The sequence below is a fragment of the Bos mutus genome, chromosome 2 (assembly GCF_027580195.1).
Source record: "Bos mutus isolate GX-2022 chromosome 2, NWIPB_WYAK_1.1, whole genome shotgun sequence".
Taxonomy (NCBI): domain Eukaryota; kingdom Metazoa; phylum Chordata; class Mammalia; order Artiodactyla; family Bovidae; genus Bos; species Bos mutus.
Window position 1 is genome coordinate 44,100,386 of NC_091618.1, and position 20,585 is coordinate 44,120,970.

General features: G+C 40.5%; 1 protein-coding gene across 6 annotated transcripts in view; it reads left to right on the forward strand.

Annotated features, from left to right (window-relative positions):
- The first annotated feature begins 874 nt into the window (after nt 1-874).
- Nucleotides 875-20,585, forward strand: part of RAPH1 (Ras association (RalGDS/AF-6) and pleckstrin homology domains 1) — a 103,863-nt gene continuing 84,152 nt past the window's right edge. For 2 of the 6 annotated variants that reach the window (XM_070387836.1, XM_070387846.1), the window contains exon 1: nt 876-1,254. The gene's annotated coding sequence lies outside the window, so the exon portion shown is untranslated. Of the gene's footprint in view, nt 1,255-20,585 lie in introns of all 6 variants that reach the window. The other 4 variants (XM_070387863.1, XM_070387871.1, XM_070387826.1 and 1 more) reach the window with 3 other exon arrangements.

Sequence of the window (20,585 nt, forward strand, 5' to 3'; positions counted from 1 at the left end):
AGAAATGTACAGTCAATTCTTTGTGAAAACTCAAGATACAGATACTCTTACTTAGCAAGCATATGGGAAGACATGAAAAAGAAATGTTCACTGCAACTAATTCCAGGTCACACTTCCGATTTGTTAATTGTTTTAATGATGTCAACAAATCTGCTTTGCACGTAACCAGGCGAAAATGATTTAATTCTATTTTGTCTTTCTTTTAATCAGAAGGTCAAAATAAAGACAGAAACAAAATTTTAAAGTCTAAGTCAAGCCTACGTCGAAATAAGCAGTATCCGAGTAACTTAGAGCTTGGTGATAAAGACGCCACTGCCTTACTCCCAAACCGTTTCAATAAGGTGTGTGTGTGTGTGACAGAAATTAAGAAAACAAGGTAAGCAAACTGCAAAGTTAAAAAATAATCGAGAATAACTGAAATGTTCAATTTCTAAAAGCTTCCTAACATAGTGCATGAAACTACAGAGAGCTGTTGGCCAAAATGGGATTTCCTAAAAAAAGGCCTCACAGACTGCAACGACTGCAGTCCTTTAAGTGCCTAAGCCCCCGTCTGATGGGTTGCTGGAGTCTCGGAATACTCCATCAGGTCCTTGACAGACACGGTCAAGGCTTCGGTGTCTCAGGGCCCTCGGACACAGGCCGCTGGGCCTGCTTCCAAGGAAAAGCGAGCAGGGGTGGCACAGCCCGGGAATTTTCCTCCCTCACTCATTCATTCTCTGATTCACTGGTTCCTGGAGGCGGTTCCCAGGGACGCGCGGAGGACAGGCGGAGCGCCGGCGGCCCGGGCTGGGTGCGGTCGGGCGCCTGGGGCTGTGGGGAGCGAGGCGGGCCAGGGGGCGCGGGCAGGGGGCGCTAGCAACGGGCGCCCGGGGGGCGGGCTCGGCTGCCTTCGCCGGAAGTGAGCGGCTGGCGACGGGCGGGGGGTGGCGGGGAGCGAGCGGCCGGGCGCGAGTCTGTCCGCCCGTCGGCCGCCCGGCCCTCAGCCCCGCCTTCTGCGTCTCGGCCGGACGCGGCCGCACTCGGCTCCGCCGCCGCTGCCCGCTGCGGCCGCCCCGCCCGCCGCCTCGCCCCCGCCGCCGCCGCCCGGTCGGTCAGTCAGTCAGTCAGTCACGGAGCGCGCGGCGCGGGAGCTGCGGGCGCTTGCGGCGTCTCCAGGGAAGGAGCGCCGCGCCTGAGAAGGAGGCGGCGGCAGCTGCTGCCCAGCCCGGGGCCATTCCGGAGCCGTGCCCGCCGGAGGACCGAGCCGTTGCTGCGGTGAGTGCTCAGCCTCGCCCTCGGGGCCGGCCGAGGGAGCTGGCGGGGCGCGGGGCAGGGAAGCGCAGCCGTCGCTCCCGCCTCCATTTTCCCGGCTCCCGGCCCGACCATCCGGACGCGGTGCGGCGGCCGAGCCTGGGGTGGGGTCGGGGCCGGGGCCGGGGCTGGTGGGACCTCGCCCGGCCGGTGGGTGGGGGTCAGCGGGGCCCGGGCTGCACCCTGCGCCCCCGGGGGCCGCGACAGAGGGAGACAATGAGATGCAAGGCCGCCTGGGGAGGGTGCGGTTGGGCTTCTCCGACCCGGCTTCGGGGGCTGGTGGCCCGGGATCGCGGGGAGGCAAGGACTCTTCCTTCCCCGGATTAGCCGCAGAAACCAGTGATTCGGTGTCTGGGGTTCCTCGGGTTTCGGTGCCCCGCATCTTTCGTAAATGAGTTCAGTGCAGAGATTGAGAAAGGCGGGGCACCTTCCGTGTTTTCTTTCTAATTAAGCAAGCTAAGTAATTGCTCCATGGCTTTTGAGCCCATCTCATCCGTGTGTGTGTGTGTGCATTCCCGCCGGAAATCCAAACTGCAGCTCATGGTGGGGGGCGGGGGGGAAGAGGAGATGGAAGGCAGTGAAGTAATATAAGGGTGCCTTCGTTTTAAGACGGTTTGAGAGATGTGGTTTCTTATTCAGACAGCGTCTTAGGGTGTCCCCACTGTGTGAGCTGGAAGCCGCATAAGTCATTGCTTGTGAGCACGAAGACATGGTTTAGGATGAAATAAGAGCTTTGGGGAAGGGTGTAAGCGTTGCATCAAATGTGACTTAGTGTGGCTCTCGTATATTGTGTGGGAAGAGCCTTTGGGGGAAATCTGAGGGAACCGAACGGTTCTTCTCTGTGCCTCCCGGTAAGGGTTGGTGTTGTCTGCAGCGTTTGTCTTGGAGATGTGTGTAAAGTCCGCTGTAAAGGAACAGTAAAGCTAATCGGTTAGGGGTGGGGCGTGATGATGGTGTTAAAAGGGTGGTAGTGAGTCCGGAGGAATACTCAGTTCAGCAAGTATTTATGGAATAGCTGCTATCTGTTAGGCAGGGTGGAGGACATAAAGTGAACAAGACTGCAGCTTATCGTGGTGTTTCGAAAGAGCTCTTTGAAGCCAGGGGAACCAGCTGCTCCGTATGCACTGGAATTGGCTGGTAGTGTGACGTTGGATAAGCTATTGCACTCTCAACAGTATGCTTCTCTGTCAGTAAAATGGGAATAACTAAGACCACCTGCTTGCCTCCCGAGGTGGTTGTCAAACGGATTAAATGAGATAATGTGTGCAAAATGCCTAGCACCTGGCAGGGCACCCAAGGTGTTTAACAAATGTTAATTCCTTTCCTCCCTAGCCCACAGCGCCTAAGATTTTCTTGGGGGAAGGTGGGGAAAGAAGTGAATGTAGGTAATGGTAATGCAATGCATTATATAATAAAATGTTGAAGTAGAGGTGCAAAATAGGGAAGTGAAGAGGTGAGGGAATAATTCTAAATTGGGAGCACTGGGGGGAAATCCTTGGAAGCTGTGGCATTTAAGTGAGATCTTAAAGGATGGGTAGGATTTCAGCTGGTGTAGATGGGGATGGGGGCATTCCGAGTGGGGGTGGTGTTCTCCTTTGAGAGAGGCATTGAGGAGGAAGAGCAGTGGGGGAAGGGCAAGATTAGAGACGCTTAGAGGTGTTTTAGCTCTCGTTCGTCTGACCTTCAAAGATTGTCTGTTATTTTGCTTTCTGTGTTGTGAATTTCCCAGAAAACAGACCTAGCCTATTCAAGTAAGTACAGAAATGTCTACACAGTTCAATACATGATTTTTTGGATGAATCATTTTGTCTTATTTGAACTGCTGCTCTCTCCTGTTTGAATTTAATAAGGAATTATTTGTAGGTATTTCCTTATGATGCATATTAGTTCTGTTTGGTAGAAAAAGTTGCTGGTATTTCAGAGTCAGTGGTCTCATTAAGATTATTATGTGACGAGTAACTGGCTGAAAGGCATGGAGTAGTGGGGACCTATTGGGTGTGTCTCAAACTCTTGGTCAGTATCATTTGTTTTCACAAATATTTTAACACTTCATTTTCAGAAGAGGTGTCTTTGAAACTGATTAAACTGACTTTTCTTTTGGTTTGGCTACCTTTTGGTTCCCATCCCACTTGTAATTATTTATTAGATTAGCATGGTAGATAACCATCACACTATTATTCACAGACTCTTGGACATATATTATAAAATCATGACTGCACTTGGTTCTGAAGTAGTTGAATGTGAGCAATCGTATCATTGACCTCAAATTCTTATTCTGAGAAGATGAACGTTAGCAGACAAGCTATGTGAGTTCAAGCAAGTCACATACCTTGAACTCTAAATTCCTTTACCAGTAAAATGAGAAATTGGGTTAAATCACTGGTTTTCAGTCTACGTTTTACTGAAGTCTATAATTTTGAGGTGGACCTTCAGAGGTACTCCAGATGTTTGAGTTTAATCTCATTTAAAATGTGTTTTAAACCTATAGTAATAAAAAGCACCTATTTTATGACATACATTGTTTTAAGTACTTTACATGTATTGACTTCATCCTTGCTGTAATCCTATGATACAGGTATGAGAAAAAAGGCACAGGTTACAGAGCTATAAAGTGGCAGAGCTGTGTTTGAAAACAGATAGCATAACTCGTAAGCTTATGTTCCTTATGGCATTCCTATATTGCCACCATAAAAAATAAAAAACACACACACTATATATATATATATATATATATATTTGGTGGTAAAATATACAACATAGAGGGCTTCCCAGGTGGCTCAGTGGTAGGGAATCTGCCTGCTAATGCAGGAGACCTAGGTTTGATCCCTAGGTCGATAAGGTCCCCTGGAGGAGGAAATGGCAACCTACTCCAGTATTCTTGGCTGAAGAAGCCAGTGGACAGAGGCACCTGTGGGCTGTAGTCCATGGGGTTGCAGAGAGTCCAAGACGACAGCACACATGCGTGACACATATAGCATAAAAGTTACCATTTTGATCATTTTTAAAGGTACAGTTCAGTGGTATTAAATACTTTTACATAGTTGTGCAACCATCATGACTGTCCATCTCTAGAACTTCGTCATCCTCCCATACTGAAACTGTATCCATTAAACATTAACTCTCCAACCCCTTTCCCTCTGGCCCCTGATAACACTTTTCTACTTTGTCTCTGTGATTTGACTACTCTAGATATATCTTATAAATGAGATCATGAAATATTTGTTTTGTATCTGGCTCATTTCACTTAGGGTAATGTCTTCAAGGTTCATCCATGCTGGAGCATGAATCAGAATTGCATTCCTTTTTAAGGCTGAATAACAGTCCATTGTGTGTGTGTGTATGTGTGTGATACTGTATATCACACATACGTTTGGTTGTTTCCACCTTTTGGCTGTTGTAATACTGCTCTGAACTTTGGTGTATACATATCTGCTCAAGTCCCTGCTTTCACTTCTTTGGGGTATATACCCAGAAGTGGAACTGCTGGATCATATGGTAATTTTGTGTTGAATTTTTGAGGAACTGCCACTCCGTTTTCTACAGCAGCTGCAGCATTTTACACTCCTGCCAGCACAAGGGTTTCAGTTTCTCCACATCCTCACCTCAACACTTGTCATTTTCTGTGATTTTGATAATAGCCATTCCTGGTGGCTCAGGTGGTAAAGAATCCGCCAGCAATTCAGGAGACCTGGGTTCGATCCCTGGGTTGGGAAGATCCCCTGGAGAAGGGAAAGGCTACCCACTCCAGTACTCTGGCCTGGAGAATTCCATGACTATATAGTCCATAGGGTCGCAAAGAGTTGGACACAACTGAGCGACTTTCACTTCACTTAATGAGGGGCACTTAATAAAGTGGCATCTCTTTGTGTTTTTGATTTGCATTTTTCCTAATGATTAGTGATTAGAGCATCTTTTCTTGTGCTTATTGGCCATCTGTGTATCTTTGTAGAAATATCTATCCAGGTCCTTCGCCAATTTTAAAAAACTTGTTTTGTTGTTGAATTATAGCAGTTCTTTATACACTCTGGATATTAAATATCATATCAGATCCATGGTTTACATTTTCTCTTCTGTGGGTTGCCTTTTTACTCTGTTGATAGTGTCCTTTGATGTACAAAAGTCTTTCATTTTAATGATATCCACTTCATCTATATTTTTCTTTTGTTGACTGTGCTTTTGGTGTCCAAGAAATCATTGCCAAATCCAGTGTCAGGAAGCTTTCCCCCTGTGTTTTCTTCTGAGAGTTCTATAGTTTTAGCTATTATATTTAGCTCTATGATCCATTTTGAGTTAATATTTGCATATGGTTTTAGGTAAGGGTACAGCGTCATCCTTTGCGTGTGGATATCCAGTTTTTCTAGCACCATTTTAGCACGCTTGTGTACATAAACATAAAATTTGTCACATTGCAGACAGTAGTGTTTTATGGTTATACCTGCTTTACTGAAGCAGGGGGAGGATAAGCATTCCTTAGAATAAAACATCTTTTACCATCTCTGCTTATTTGTGAATTTTAAGTAGGTAAGGAAAGTTGTAGTTTGCAGTAAATTTAAAAAAAATTGAGTCCTGTGCAAGTCTATTCATATAGAATTGTCTAAACAATACATTACTATGGTACATGAACTGTGTTCAACTAAATGACAGGCACAACTGAAGCCGGTTCCTTTGGGGTATACTCATCCTGTGTAACGGAGAAGGCAATGGCATCCCACTCCAGTACTCTTGCCTGGAAAATCCCACGGACTGAAGAGCCTGGTAGGCTGCAGTCCATGGGGTTGCTAAGAGTCGGGCACGACTGAGCGACTTCACTTTCACTTTTCACTTTCATGCATTGGAGAAGGAACTGGCAACCCACTCCAGTGTTCTTGCCTGGAGAATCCCAGGGACAGGGGAGCCTGGTGGGCTGCTGTCTATGGGGTCGCACAGAGTCGGACATGACTGAAGCGACTTAGCAGCAGCAGCATCCTGTGTAAATCAGTTTAGTAACAAATGAATGTATAGCACTATGTCCTAATATATTACAGATGTTTTATAGCTTATTGGAAGCTTGGGTTTTTCTTGTTTGCCTTGTAAGCAGTTTTTACATATGATTACTACTCATATTGAAAGAAAAAGTCTTATTTATATCTTTATTAATCAATTTAATTGAAGCATATCCAGACACTAGGAAGCAAACCATTAAAAGCTACTAACAAAACAAAACCAAAGCTGCTACCTACTTTCAACTACTTACCTGAGTAAAATAAAAACAAAATTTTATGGAAATAAATGGATTGCTTAGGTGTCAAGACTAACATCTCTAACACTCAATTTGTCTCTTTTGAGTTTGTAACAAATTATAATGTATTTGAACATAAAATGGTATTAATAGTGCTTCTGTAGCTATATATATTTGGCATGCTGAATAAGATTTCTTCTGGAAAAGTTTTGTTGTGAAATATTAGAAAACCCCCAGATTATATGATGTATAAGCTTCATCCCATGCTCTTAACACTATTCTTTTAAGATACATTATTTACCACACTTTGGGGCAGGTGTCTTAAAATACATCACTCATAACTTAAAAATTGACTCTTTAAAACTCATTATATATTCTGCTATTCATAAAACATTTACTGGTAGCTCTGCTTTAGGCAGAGATATATATAATGGAGAAAACAAAGAGATAGGTATTCTCCCCTCCAAAATAGAATGTTAATTTAAATGCAGGATTCAGGGATTCAGTAGAGAATGTAATTAAGGGATCAGAGTCTAAAGAAACTGTGTGCGTGCTGTCACGTCAGTTGTGTCCAACTCTGCGACCCCATGGACCGTAGCCCACCAGGCTTCTCTGTCCATGGGATTCTCCAGGCAAAAATACTGGAGTGGGTTGCCAGATCCCCTTCTCCAGGGGATCTTCCTGAGCCAGGGATCTAATCCGTGTTACTTATGTCTCCTGCACTGGCAGGAGGGTTCTTTACCACTGGCGCCACCTAAAATGGGTGAGTAGTTAGGCTTGGAAAAGAGGGATAAGTCATCCCTTTCAGTTCAGTTCAGTTGCTCAGTCATGTCCGACTCTTTGCAACCCCATGGACTGCAGCATACCAGGCTTCCCTGTCCATCACCAAGAACTGGAGCCTACTTAAACTCGTATCCATCGTGTCGGTGATGCCATCCAACCATCTCATCCTCTGTCGTCCCCTTCTCCTCCTGCCTTCAGTCTTTCCCAGCATCAGGGTCTTTTCCAGTGAGTTGATTCTTTGCATCAGGTGACCAAAGTATTGGAGTTTCAGCTTCAGCATCAGTCCTTCCAATGAATACTCAGGACTGATTTCCTTTAGGATGGACTGGTTGGATCTCTTTGCAGTGCAAAGGACTCTCAAGAGTCTTTTCTAACAACACAGTTCAAAAGCATCAGTTCTTTGACGCTCAGCTTTTCTTTATAGTCCAACTCTCGCATCCATACATGACTATTGGAAAAACCATAGCTTTGACTAGACAGACCTTTGTTGGCAAAGTAATGTCTCTGCTTTTTAATATGTCGTCTAGGTTGGTCATGGCTTTTCTTCCAAGGAGCAAGCGTCTTTTAATTTCATGGCTGCAATCACCATCTGCAGTGATTTTGGAGCCCCCCAAAATAAAGTCTTTCACTGTTTGCACTGTTTCTCCATCTGTTTGTCATGAAGTGATGGGACCGGATGCCATGATCTTAGTTTTCTGAATGTTGAGTTTTAAGCCAACTTTTTCACTCTCTTCTTTCACTTTCATCAAGAGGCTCTTTAGTTCTTCGCTTTCTGCCATAAGGGTGGTGTCATCTGCATATCTGAGGTTCTTAATATTTCTCCCGGCAGTCTTGATTCCAGCTTGTGCTTCATCCAGCCCAGCATTTCTCATGATGTATTCTGCATATAAGTTAAATAAGCAGGATGACAATATACAGCCTTGACGTACTGCTTTCCCGATTGGCAGTCAGTCTGTTTTTCCATGTCCAGTTCTAACTGTTGCTTCTTGATCTGCATACAGATTTCTCAGGAGGCAGGTCAGGTGGTCTGATATTTCCATCTCTTTAAGAATTTTCCACAGTTTGTTGTGATCCACACAAAGGCTTTGGCATAGTCAATAACACAAAAGTAGATGTTTTTCTGGAACTCTCTTGCTTTTTTGATGATTCAGCAGATGTTGGCAATTTGTTCTCTGGTTCCTCTGCCTTTTCTAAATGCAGCTTGAACATCTGGAAGTTCATGGTTCACATACTGTTGAAGCCTAACCTGGAGAATTTTGTGCATTACTTCGCTAGTTTGTAAGACGAGTGCAATTGTGTGGTAGTTTGAACATTCTTTGGCATTGCCTTTCTCTGGGATTAGAATGAAAATGGACCTTTTCCAGTCCTGTGGCCACTGTTGAGTTTTCCAGATTTGCTGTCATATTGAATGCAGCACTTTCACAGCATCATTTTTTAGGATTTGAAATAGCTCAACTGGAATTCCGTCATCTTTATTAGCTTTGTTCGTAGAGTGGTGCTTCCTAAGGCCCACTTGACTTTGCATTCCAGGATGTCTGGCTCTAGGTGGGTGATCACACCATCGTGGTTATCTGGGTAATGAAGATCTCTTTTGTATAGTTCTTCTGTGTATTCTTGCCACTTCTTCTTAATATCTTCTGCTTCTGTTGCTAAGTCACTTCAGTTGTGGCTGACTCTGTGCGACCCCGTAGACAGCAGCCCACCAGGCTCCCCCATCCCTGGGATTCTCCAGGCAAGAACACTGGAGTGGGTTGCCAGTTCCTTCTCCAATGCATGAAGGTGAAAAGTGAAAGTGAAGTCCCTTAGTCGTGCCCGACTCTTAGCAACCCCATGGACTGCAGCCTACCAGGCTCCTCTGTCCATGGGATTTTCCAGGCAAGAGTACTGGAGTGGGGTGCCATTGCCTTCTCCATCTGCTTCTGTTAGGTCCCTACCATTTCTGTCCTTTATTGAGCCCATCTTTGCATGAAATGTTCCCTTGGTATCTAATTTTCTTGAAGAGATCTCTAGTCTTTCCCATTGTACTGTTTTCCTCTATTTCTTTGCACTGATCATTGAGGAAGGCTTTCTTATATCTCCTTGCTGTTCTTTGGAACTCTGCATTCAAATGGGTATATCTTTCCTTTTCTCTTTTGCCTTTAGCTCCTCTTCTTTTCTCAGCTATTTGTAAGGCCTTGTCAGACAACCATTTTGCCTTTTTGCATTTCTTTTTCTTGGGGATGGTCTTGATCACTGCCTCCTGTACAACGTCATGAACCTCCGCCCATAGTCATCCTTTTACATGAGAAGAAAAGCAAGATTGGGTGGCCCATAATTGATGTCATTGTGTGGCACTTAAAATGTAAGCCCCCTGATGAAGAATAGTGAAATCTGGAGAAAATTAGAACTGTAAACATATTGATAGACTCATATTTTGTAGAATTACAGGAGTAAGTATGATTTTGTAATTGTGCTTGAAGATTGAATGCTTTTTTTGGAAATTGTTTAGAATGATCTTACTAAGTTTGATACGTGAAGAAAAGTGCTAAGTCAGTACAGCAAAATCACTAATAATAGGACTTGCAAATACAGTGTATTCTTAAGTGTCCCAGATTGTACATGCATCTATCCATGGTTCCAAGCATGGTTTATTTTTCCTAATTTTTCTAGTTAAAATCCTACACATCTTTTGAGTCCCATTTCCATTGCCACCCACCTTTGTGAAGCTGTTTGATACCAGCTAGAATTCATTGCCTTCTTCATTCCTCTAGATTTCACTTGATTTGCCCTATGCTGTGGATAACTATGTACTGTCTTAAATACCCAAGTCTGGAATATTCGATCCAGTTTTACTCATCTGAAATGTCTCCCAGTCCCTTAAATATAACAGAAATGCAGTGAAAAAGGATTTAATGAAAGCCATTATTTGAAGAATATGTTATAGTTGGTGTTACATCTCTGAAAGGATCCATAAAAATCTAATAATGTTTATCTTATTTATAAAGAAGAATTCTTTCTCGGCTTATTTGGTTTATTTTATAATGTAACAAGTGACTTTAGAGATTTGTGAAGGGAATCAGTGATCCCTGTTAACTGTGAATAGAGTGCTTTATAAATGTTAATAATAGCTCAAAAACCTTTTTGTTTACCCTAAGTTTTGAAAATAAATATATATATTTTTAAAGCAGGCATAATGAATACGATGCATTATGTTTGAAAAATCTTGGTTTTACTGCTTAGTAATACAAAAATTCAAAAGTCTGAATCTTAAATCTGTTTATTTTGGTGCTTGGTTTTAATGCTTGTCTTAGCTAAAAGGCAGCTCATGGAGGGACATATACCTAAAAAGATTATAAAGTGCCTCTTTGGCTATACTTTCTAAATGGAGATACTCATTTTTAAATTTATGTCTATCAGTTATGCAGATTTGGCTAACAAAGTTTGCCCTTCCTATGCAAACCAATTTGAAGATTTGTGTTTATATGTTTTTAATAAATATATTCAAAATCTACAGAAAGTGTATGGAAGGCATTTAAAGAGTTATTAGAAAGTGGCTTCTCTGTTTTTAGAGAGTGCAGGTATGAGTGTTTCAAGATGACACACATTGTTGTCTCCTGGAATACAGTTATTTTCTTACCAAGTTTTAAAATGCTGCTTTTACCTTTAAGATATACATAGATTAACCATGTTATTGTTTTTAAAAATAACTGCTAGGTAGCATACTGCTAACAGTCACTTATCACAGAACGTCAGCAAATTTAGACTTTATTTTGGTAAAGATAAATGTTTAACTCACCTTTAAAGTTAAATTTGATAACACTTTTGAAATACTTTGCCATGAGACACCAATAAACCTGTTTAGTATAAAATACTTATGGTTATTCCTCAGCCGCATCAATAACATCATGTAATAATACTTTGGTGCTTTTTCTGCTTCAAGCTGCAGTAGTTGCTTTTGAGGTTAAACCTTACTTCCCCCGCCCCAACTTACTTTGTTGAGATCAAAGCAACTGTTTCATGAAGGATTTTATAATATAGTTTTTCCATAAAGTATTGTTTCTATTAAGAAAATCATTTAGTGTAACAATGTATCTTCCCTGGAACACCAGTCTGTTGTAGCAGTTTATAAAAAGGTGCGTTCTTTATTTCAATTTTGAAAAAGGAACCAGCCAATACTATCTCTCTTCCCGCCAAATATTTAGAATCAATCTGGTCCCATCACTTCATGGGAAATAGATGGGGAAACAGTGGAAACAGTGTCAGACTTAATTTTTTAGGCTTCAAAATCACTGCAGATGGTGACTGTAGCCATGAAATTAAAAGACGCTTATTCCTTGGAAGGAAAGTTATGACCAACCTAGATAGCATATTGAAAAGCAGAGACATTACTTTGCCAACAAAGGTCCATCTACTCAAGGCTATGGTTTTTCCAGTGGTCATATATGGATGTGAGAGTTGGACAGTGAAGAAAGCTGAGCGCCGAAGAATTGATGCTTTTGAAGTGTGGTGTTGGAGAAGACTCTTGAGAGTCCGTTGGACTGCAAGGAGATCCAACCAGTCCATTCTGAAGGAGATCAGCCCTGGGATTTCTTTGGAAGGAATGATGCCGAAGCTGAAATTCCAGTACTTTGGCCACCTCATGCGAAGAGTTGACTCATTGGAAAAGACTGATGCTGGGAGGGGTTGGGGGCAAGAGGAGAAGGGGACGACAGAGGATGAGATGGCTGGATGGCATCACTGACTCGATGGACGTGAGTCTGAGTGAACTCCGGGAGTTGGTGATGGACAGGGAGGCCTGGTGTGCTGCGATTCATGGGGTCGCAAGGAGTCGGACACAACTGAGCAACTGAACTGAGCTGAACTGAGTACCAGAATACTTAGATTACTTAACATATGTGATGTGTGACTTTCTGACAGGTGGTCATAATGAAGAGGCCAGTGTCATTTTGTATGTTAAGGATATACATATATTGTATTACATTATATTGTACTTAAAATACATGTGTGTATTAAGAAAAGATTAAATATAAATGGAACTCCTAATATTTTTTATACCCTAATGGATCATCAGTCATAATTCCTGGGTTATAATCACCTCCATTTTGGAAATCCCTGTACACTCTTATTGAATTATTATTGATAATAATGAGCCTTTTATATTAAGTTCCACTTCATAGTGTATGAAACCAATCTTAAAAATAACCACTTGGGACAAGACATTCTGATTTTCTTACTAATTAGAAAGAAATGTTTGTGGAAGAAATGAGACAAATTTTGACAAAATGAGACCTTAATAAAATTTATTCTTTACCACAATTGAAATTATTGGCTTATTTTGGAAGCTTAAGTTTGGACTTTATGCTTTCAGGAATTAGTTAAGGTGAATTAAATGTACCCACTTAAAATTTAATTTAGTAATTCAGTAGTGTTAAATGACGTAATTTTTCCTTCGTTCACAGTGAGCATGTTTTCATTTCTGTGACGGTGCCCTTTCCTTTCTCTACTGCAACTGCAGCCACAGTTGCTTCATCACATGTTTATTTTGCCTGTTCTAGAATCTTATATTAGTTGAATCATATGTGTGTGCTCCTTTGTCTCTGATTTCTTGCCCTCAACATGATGTTTTTACATCTATCCACGTTGTTTTTTATTCTGGCATAATATATTCAACTGTACGAATATTGAATGTACCATAGATTGTTTATCCTGTTCCTGTTGATGGGCACCTGGGCTGTTTCCAGTTTGGGTCTACTATGAAGAAAACTACCATGAATATTTTTGTTGAAGTCTGTTTGTAAACAAATATTTCATTTCTCTTGGATAAAAGATTGGAATTTGTAGGTCATAGGTAGATGTCCTTCCTCTTTTTAAAGACTTGTATTTGAAGAACAATATACTTCAGAGCCTCTTGATGAAAGTGAAAGAAGAGAGTGAAAAAGTTGGCTTAAAACTCAACATTCAGAAAACTAAGATCATGGCATCTGGTCCCATCACTTCATGGCAAATAGATGGGGAAACAGTGACAGACTTTATTTTGGGGGGCTCCAAAATCACTGCAGATGGTGACTGCAGCTATGAAATTAAAAGACGCTTTGCTCCTTGGAAGAAAAGTTATGACCAACCTAGACGACATATTAAAAAGCAGAGACATTACTTTGCCAACAAAGGTCTGTCTAGTCAAAGCTATGGTTTTTCCAATAGTCATGTATGGATATGAGAGTTGGACTATATAAAGAAAGCTGAGTGCCAAAAATTGATGCTTTTGAACTGTGGTGTTGGAGAAGACTCTTGAGAGTCCCTTGCACTGCAAAGAGATCCAACCAGTCCATCCTAAAGGAAATCAGTCCTGAATATTCATTGGAAGGACTGATGGTGAAGCTGAAACTCCAGTACTTTGGCCACCTGATATGAAGAACTGACTCACTTGAAAAGACCCTGATGCTGGGAAAGATTGAGGGTGGGAGGAGAAGGGGACGACAGAGGATGAGATGGTTGGATGGCATCATGGACTCAGTGGACATGAGTTTGAGTAAGCTCCGGGAGTTGGTGATGGACAAGGAGGCCTGGCATGCTGCAGTCCATGGCGTCTCAAAGAGTCTGACCCAACTGAGCAACTGAACTGACTGATACATACTTTATTAGGTGTCTAGAAACTGAATGATGCTAAAGCTGAAACTCCAGTACTTTGGGCACCTCATGCAAAGAGTTGACTCATTGGAAAAGACTCTGATGCTGGGAGGGATTGAGGGCAGGAGGAGAAGGGGACAACAGAGGATGAGATGGCTGAATGGCATCACTGACTCAATGGACATGAGTCTGAGTGAACTCCGGGAGTTGGTGATGGACAGGGAGGCCTGGCGTGCTGCGATTCATGGGGTCGCAAAGAGTCGGACATGACTGAGCAACTGAACTGAACTGAACTGAGAAACTGAATACTCTTTATAACCAGTATGCAGATGAAAAAGAAAATTACCAGTGTGCCAGAAACCCCCCTAATTTTACTTCTCTGTACATCTGCCCTGTTAGCAGTAGCCACTGCCTTGACTTCTGAGTCTAACTTTGCTGTAAAGTTTTTGGTTTGCTTGTTTCTTTAAAATTTTTTGACTTCATTGATGTATAATTTCCACGTAATAAACTGCACACATTAAAGGGACACTGTTTGATAGGCTTTCATACACCTGTGTAGCCATCACTGCAGTCAAGGTAGGGAACATTCTCATCATCCCCTAGTCCCTTCACATCGCTTTGTCAGTCATCCTGTCTTCCACTCTCTCTGTGCACTATCACTGTAGATTAGTTTGAATTTTTTAGAATCTGATGTATGGAATCATACAGTGTTCTCTCTCTAGTCTGGCTTATTTTTATACAGAATAATGATTTTTTTATTAACAAGTCTATACAAAAGACTTTAACATTTCAAAGAATCACATGTTCATTCCCACAGGGTTACCAGACTGGGCCACCAGTAAGTTAACACTCACAGCAGGACTTGGAAGGTTATTGCCCAGCTTTTCGACAGGTTCACTTGGGACCAGGCAGCCGCCTTTCCCACAGTTGTGTTCCAAAAAATGATTCAGAGAATGATTATAGATCAGTATAATAGAATAATGATTTTTAGATCATTCTATATTGTTGCTTGGATTCGTTTCTTTCCTTTTTTTTTTAACTACTGAATGGTATTTCATTATGTTATATACTGCATTTTGTTTATCCATTCACCTCTTGATTCTGCTATTTGTGTTGCTTTCATTTACCAATACATTTCATTTACTAATAAAACGACTATGATATTTTGTACAAATGGAGAGAGATACATGCACACATACACCTTTATAACTTATGTTTTTATTTCTCTTGGATAAATACTATGAGGACATGCTGGGTTATATAGGGTGCATGTATGCACCCTATATTAATTTTTTAATGAACTAGCAAACTTTTCCAAACCTGTATAATTTTATGTATGCAACAGCATGATATGACAATTTTAATTTCTCCACATCCTAGCACTTGGTATTGTCAGTCATTTTCATTCTACTTACTGGAGTGGATACATAGTAGCATCTCATTGTGGTTTTAATTTGCACTTCCCTGATTACTAATAATGTTGAGCAACTTTTCATATTATTTGCCATTTGGGACATGACTGTAAGCTTTTGCCCATTTAAAAAATTGGGTGGTTTTATCTTTTTTTTTTACTTAGTTGCAGCAATTCTTTAATATTCTAGATACAAGTCCTTTATCAGGTATATTTGTAAATGTCTTTTCTTAGTTTGTGGCTTGCCTATTTATTTTTTAGTGATGTCTTAGAGATAGCAGAAGTTTTTGTATTGGACTTCATCAAAATGATCAATAGTTCCTTTATAGTTAGTGATTTCTTTATCCTGATAAATCTTGGCCCACACTAAACTCGCAAAGATACCTCCCTATGGCTTTTCCTAGGAGGTTTGTTATACTAGCTTTCACATTTCAGTCTGTGGTCCATTTTGTTTATAGTGTGATGTGAAAGTCAGCCCCCTCATCCCATGTTTATATCTATTTGTTCCAGCATCATTTGTTTTGAAATGCTTTGCATTTTTGTCAGTTACATCTCAGTGAGGCTGAGGAAAAACCTCTTTCCTTTCCTCCTTCCCTACTTTGACATCTTTGTTGAAAATATTGGACGATGTAAATGTGGGTCTGTTTCTATACTCTGTTCTGTTGCACTGATGTAATTTCTCTTCTTTTGCCTAATACTACATTGTCTTGATTACTGAGCCTTACAGTGAGTAAGAAGTCAAGGTAGAGGAAATCCTGCAAGTTCTTTTCCCTAATTGTTTTTGATGATTTTAGGTCATTTCCTTTTTATATAAATTTTAAAATTAGATGTTGGGATATAGACTAGAATTGCACTGAATTTGAATTTCATATTGAAATTGAATTTCAGTATGGGGAGAATTGCCATATAGCAGTGTTGTATCTTCCAATCTATTAACATGGTGTATCTGTCCATTTAATTTAGATTTCTAATTTCTCTCAGCAGTGTTTTAAATATTTCAGTTGGCATAGAATAAACATTGTTTCCTATTTGTGTCCTTTTTTTTTTTTTTTCAGCCAAATCATATTTTACTACAAGTTTATAAGTAAATCTTTGACACAGAGATTTTTCTGTTTGATGACCTTACCTAATGCATGGATGTCACATCTTTTCTGATGTGGTGGTGGTGGTCAGTCACTCAGTTGTGTTGACTCTTTGTGACCCCATGGCCTGTAGCATGCTAGGCTTTCCTATTCTTCACTATCTTCCAGAGTTTGCTCACACTCATGTCCATTGAGTTGGTGATGCCGTCCAACTATCTTATCCTCTGTTGTCCCCTTCTCCTCCTGCCCTCAGTCTTTCCCAGCATCAGGGTATTTTCCAATAAGTCAACTCATTGCATCAGGTGGCCAAAGTATTGGAGCTTGAGCACCAGTCCTTCCAATGCATGTTCGGGGTTGATTTCCTTTAGGATGGACTAGTTTGATCTCTTTGCTGTCTACGGGATTCTCAAGAGTCTTCTCCAACACCACAGTTCAAAAACATCAAATCTTCGGTGCTTAGCCTTCTTTATGGTCCACCTCTCACATCCATACATGACTACTGGAAAAACTATAGCTTTGACATACTGACCTTTGTTGGCAAAGTAAGGTGTCTGCTTTTTAACACATGGTCTAGGTTGTCAAGGCTTTTCTTCCGAGGAGCAAGCGTCTTTTAGTTTCATGGCTGCAGTCACTGTCCACAGTGTTTTTGGAGCCCCAGAAAACAAAGTCTGTCACTGTTTCCATTTCTTCCCCATCTGTTTGCCATGAAGTGATGGGACTGGATTCCATAATCTTAGTTTTTTGAATATTGAGTTTTAAGCCACCTTTTTCAGTTTTCTCTTTCACCTTCATCAAGAGGCTCTTCAGTTCCTCTTCAATTTCTGCTGTAAGGGTTGGGTCATATGCATACCTGAGGTTATTGATATATCTTCCAGCAATCTTGATTCCAGCGTGTGATTCATCCAGCTTGGCGTTTTGCATGATGTATTCTGCATATAAGTTAAATAAGCAGGGTGACAATATACAGCTTTGACATACTCCTTTCCCAGTTTTGAACTGTTGTTTTATGTCTAGTTCTAACCGTTGCTTCTTGATGTGACAGTGCTACAATTAGAGAAGACTGAAACATATCTTTAGGAACATTAAAGCAGAAGTTTACAGCTTTAGTTATTGGCATAATCGTTTTGACTTGTATGGTTGTGGATATTAATATTTAAAGAGGCTTATCTTTATTAACATAATCATAGTTGTAGAATCAGAAGTAAAACAGAATCTTACCACTTTAATTGGGGCATAAGTTCTTACCAGAGGGTTTTTGAGTTTGCATTTTATAGTTTGCTGTCTTTTCTTCCCCCTTTCATTAATAATACTAATGGAAATATTCAACTCTTATGCTCTGCCGTGCTCAGTCACTCAGTTGTGTCTGACTCTGTGTGACCCCATGGACTGTAGCCCGCCAGACTCCTCTGTCCATGGGGATTTTCCAGGCAAGAATACTGGAGGGATCTAGGTATCCAACCCAGGTTTCCCGCATTGCAGTTGGATTCTTTACCACCTGAGCCACCGGGGAAGGCCAATGCAACTCTTAGTTAGAAGTGTATAAAGAAGAAAATAAAACATAATCCTACTGCCCAGAACTGATTACAGTTAAATTTTCTGGTATATTTTCTGTGTATGTGTGTGTGCGCCTATTTATATAGCTCACTATTGTATTTGTAATTTAGTTCTTATTTCATTCAAATGTTTACATCACTAGCATTTCCCCTTGCATTAAATGCTTTATGAATTTACACCATCTGTATTGTAATACAGGATGGACATAAAACACACTTGAATTTACTCAGTTTTTCTTTTCTTGTGGGATATTTAGTTGCCTTTCTCCTCCCGTGTGTGTGTGTGTGTGTGTGTATGTTTAATATTTGGCTTTAGTAACCATACTTGTTCACAATCTTTGTGTTTTGAATTTCTTCCTAATACTGTCTTAAATTTGGAAAAATTTTAGACCAAAGTGTAAAATATGATAGACATCTACATACTTACCACCAGGAGTAGTCAGTCATTTATATTTTGCTTCAGATACTTTGTTTAAGGAGAAGTAACAGGTTAAATCCTCCCCCAGAAAATGGTTCATGTTGTTCTGGTGCATATTTTAGTGCATTTAATAAATGTGTGTCCATAAAATATACTTATTACTCTCTGTGCTTTTAATTTTATATAAACAACTAATTATATCTTTTAAATTTTGCGTTTTTTACTCAACTGTAATTTGAAATTATTCATACAGTTTCTTGTAGATCCAGTTCGTTCTTTTTATCAGAATAAGCCAGCTTTCCATTCCCCTTCTGAGCAGGGATAGTTAGATAAAGAGGATGCTGCAGTGAACATCCTGCTATATTTCTCCTGGTGCTTGTCTCCTACATGTTTGGACACTGAGAAGTGGTATTGCAGGATCATAAAGTACGTAATCTCCAGCAGGCTCTCCCAAAGGGTGGGAAGTATATGTCCCTCCTGGCAGTTTTCTCATTGCTCCACAACCTCCCCACCTCTTCATTTTATCACACTTACTGTTTTTGCCAACTTGATAAATATGAAATCTGTGTTTTTTTCTTTAGTACATTTCTAGAAATATAGTTGCTAGGATAAGGAGTACAAGGCTCTGTAGCATATTCAGTGAAGTTTTTTTATCCTTGAAAATTGTATTCTTTCAAACTTTCATTAAGAAATGTTCTCTAATCACAAATTAAAACTTCTACTAAAGAGTTTTAAATAAAAACATTGTTGTTTATGTTTATTCACAGTGGGGTATAAGGGTTTTGTTTAAAGAAGTATTATCTGTCCTGCCTGTAAGAGTGTTTGATACTGGAGCGTTGCCTAAAATGCATTAATAACTCTTATGTTGTGACATCTGTGTAGATAATTTAGATGATTATTTGGCTAACAGAAGCCTTGACTGATTTTACTTCCTGCGAGCTTTTTGGAAAAACATATTTATTTTTTAAATCATGTAGAATCAAGTAAAATATCCAGTTATATATTTTTTCATTTCTACAAGTATTTGATGGCTGCAAGTATATTGATTTACTCTGAGAATGCTGAATGTATTCTTACAAAAGTTGTCTTCTCTAACCTTTTTCCCTACTGTGTGTGTATGTGTATAATAAAAAACCCTTCCAATTTAAAATATTGTAACATAGGCAGGTTAGTTTTAAAAGTAAAGCATATGAAAGATGTAAAAGTTGTTTTCTTTTGTTGGAGATTGTAATAAAACTGCCTGAGGCAGGCACCGAGGCTACCCTTTAAATAGCTGTATTCTCTGTGTTTATCTATATAACACCCGGCTCGTAGTAGTATTTCATTAATTATTTGTTGAACAAACAATATTATTTCTTGTTAAGTAGTGATCCTAAGTAAAAAATAACTGTACTTTTTTTTTTAGTACAAATAAACATTTAATTTTGTGTGAACCTAGAATTCTGTCAGTATTTATTCTTAAATAGTAATATTTAAGCTTTGGTCTTCTGAGTGAGAAGCATGCAGGTAACAGCAAAAAAAAAAAAAAAACGTGGTAGTTTTTGTTGTAAAGAAACTCAACTCTGGATGTATGTTTAACTGAAAAGGAAAGTTAACTTTTAAACTTCAGAATTCATTTGGAGCCCCTCTGCATGATCTAGGTGTGTTTTAGCCTGTGAACACTTCTGTGCTGTAGTGCTAGAGAAGACTCTCTTGAGAGTCCCTTGGACAGCAAGGAGATCAAACCAGTCAATCCAAAAGGAAATCAACTCTGAATACTCATTGGAAGGACTGATGCTGAAGCTCCAGTACTTTGGCCACTTGATGCAAACAACCGACTTATTGGAAAAGACCTTGATGCTGGGAAAGATTGAAAGCAGAAGACAGGGATAACAGAGGATGAGATGCTTGGACAGCATCACCAAAGCAATGGGACATGAACTTGGGCAAACTCCAGGAGATGGTGAGGGACAGGGAAGCCTCATGTGCTTCAGTTCATGGGGTCGAAGAGAGCGGGACATGATTTGGCAACTGAACAACCACAACAGCCTGTGATTGTCCAGTCCTCTCCACGACTTCTGACTTTACTTCCTCACGGTCTCTTCTCTCTGCTCCTATGTCTTTGCCTCTAGTCCTTGTGGGCACAGAGCTTTTTCCTTTACAAGCCAAGGGTCTCATAAATTTACTGATTTTATTGACAATTTGGAGGTTTACAAGGAAGAAATCACATGGTCTTTACCATCTT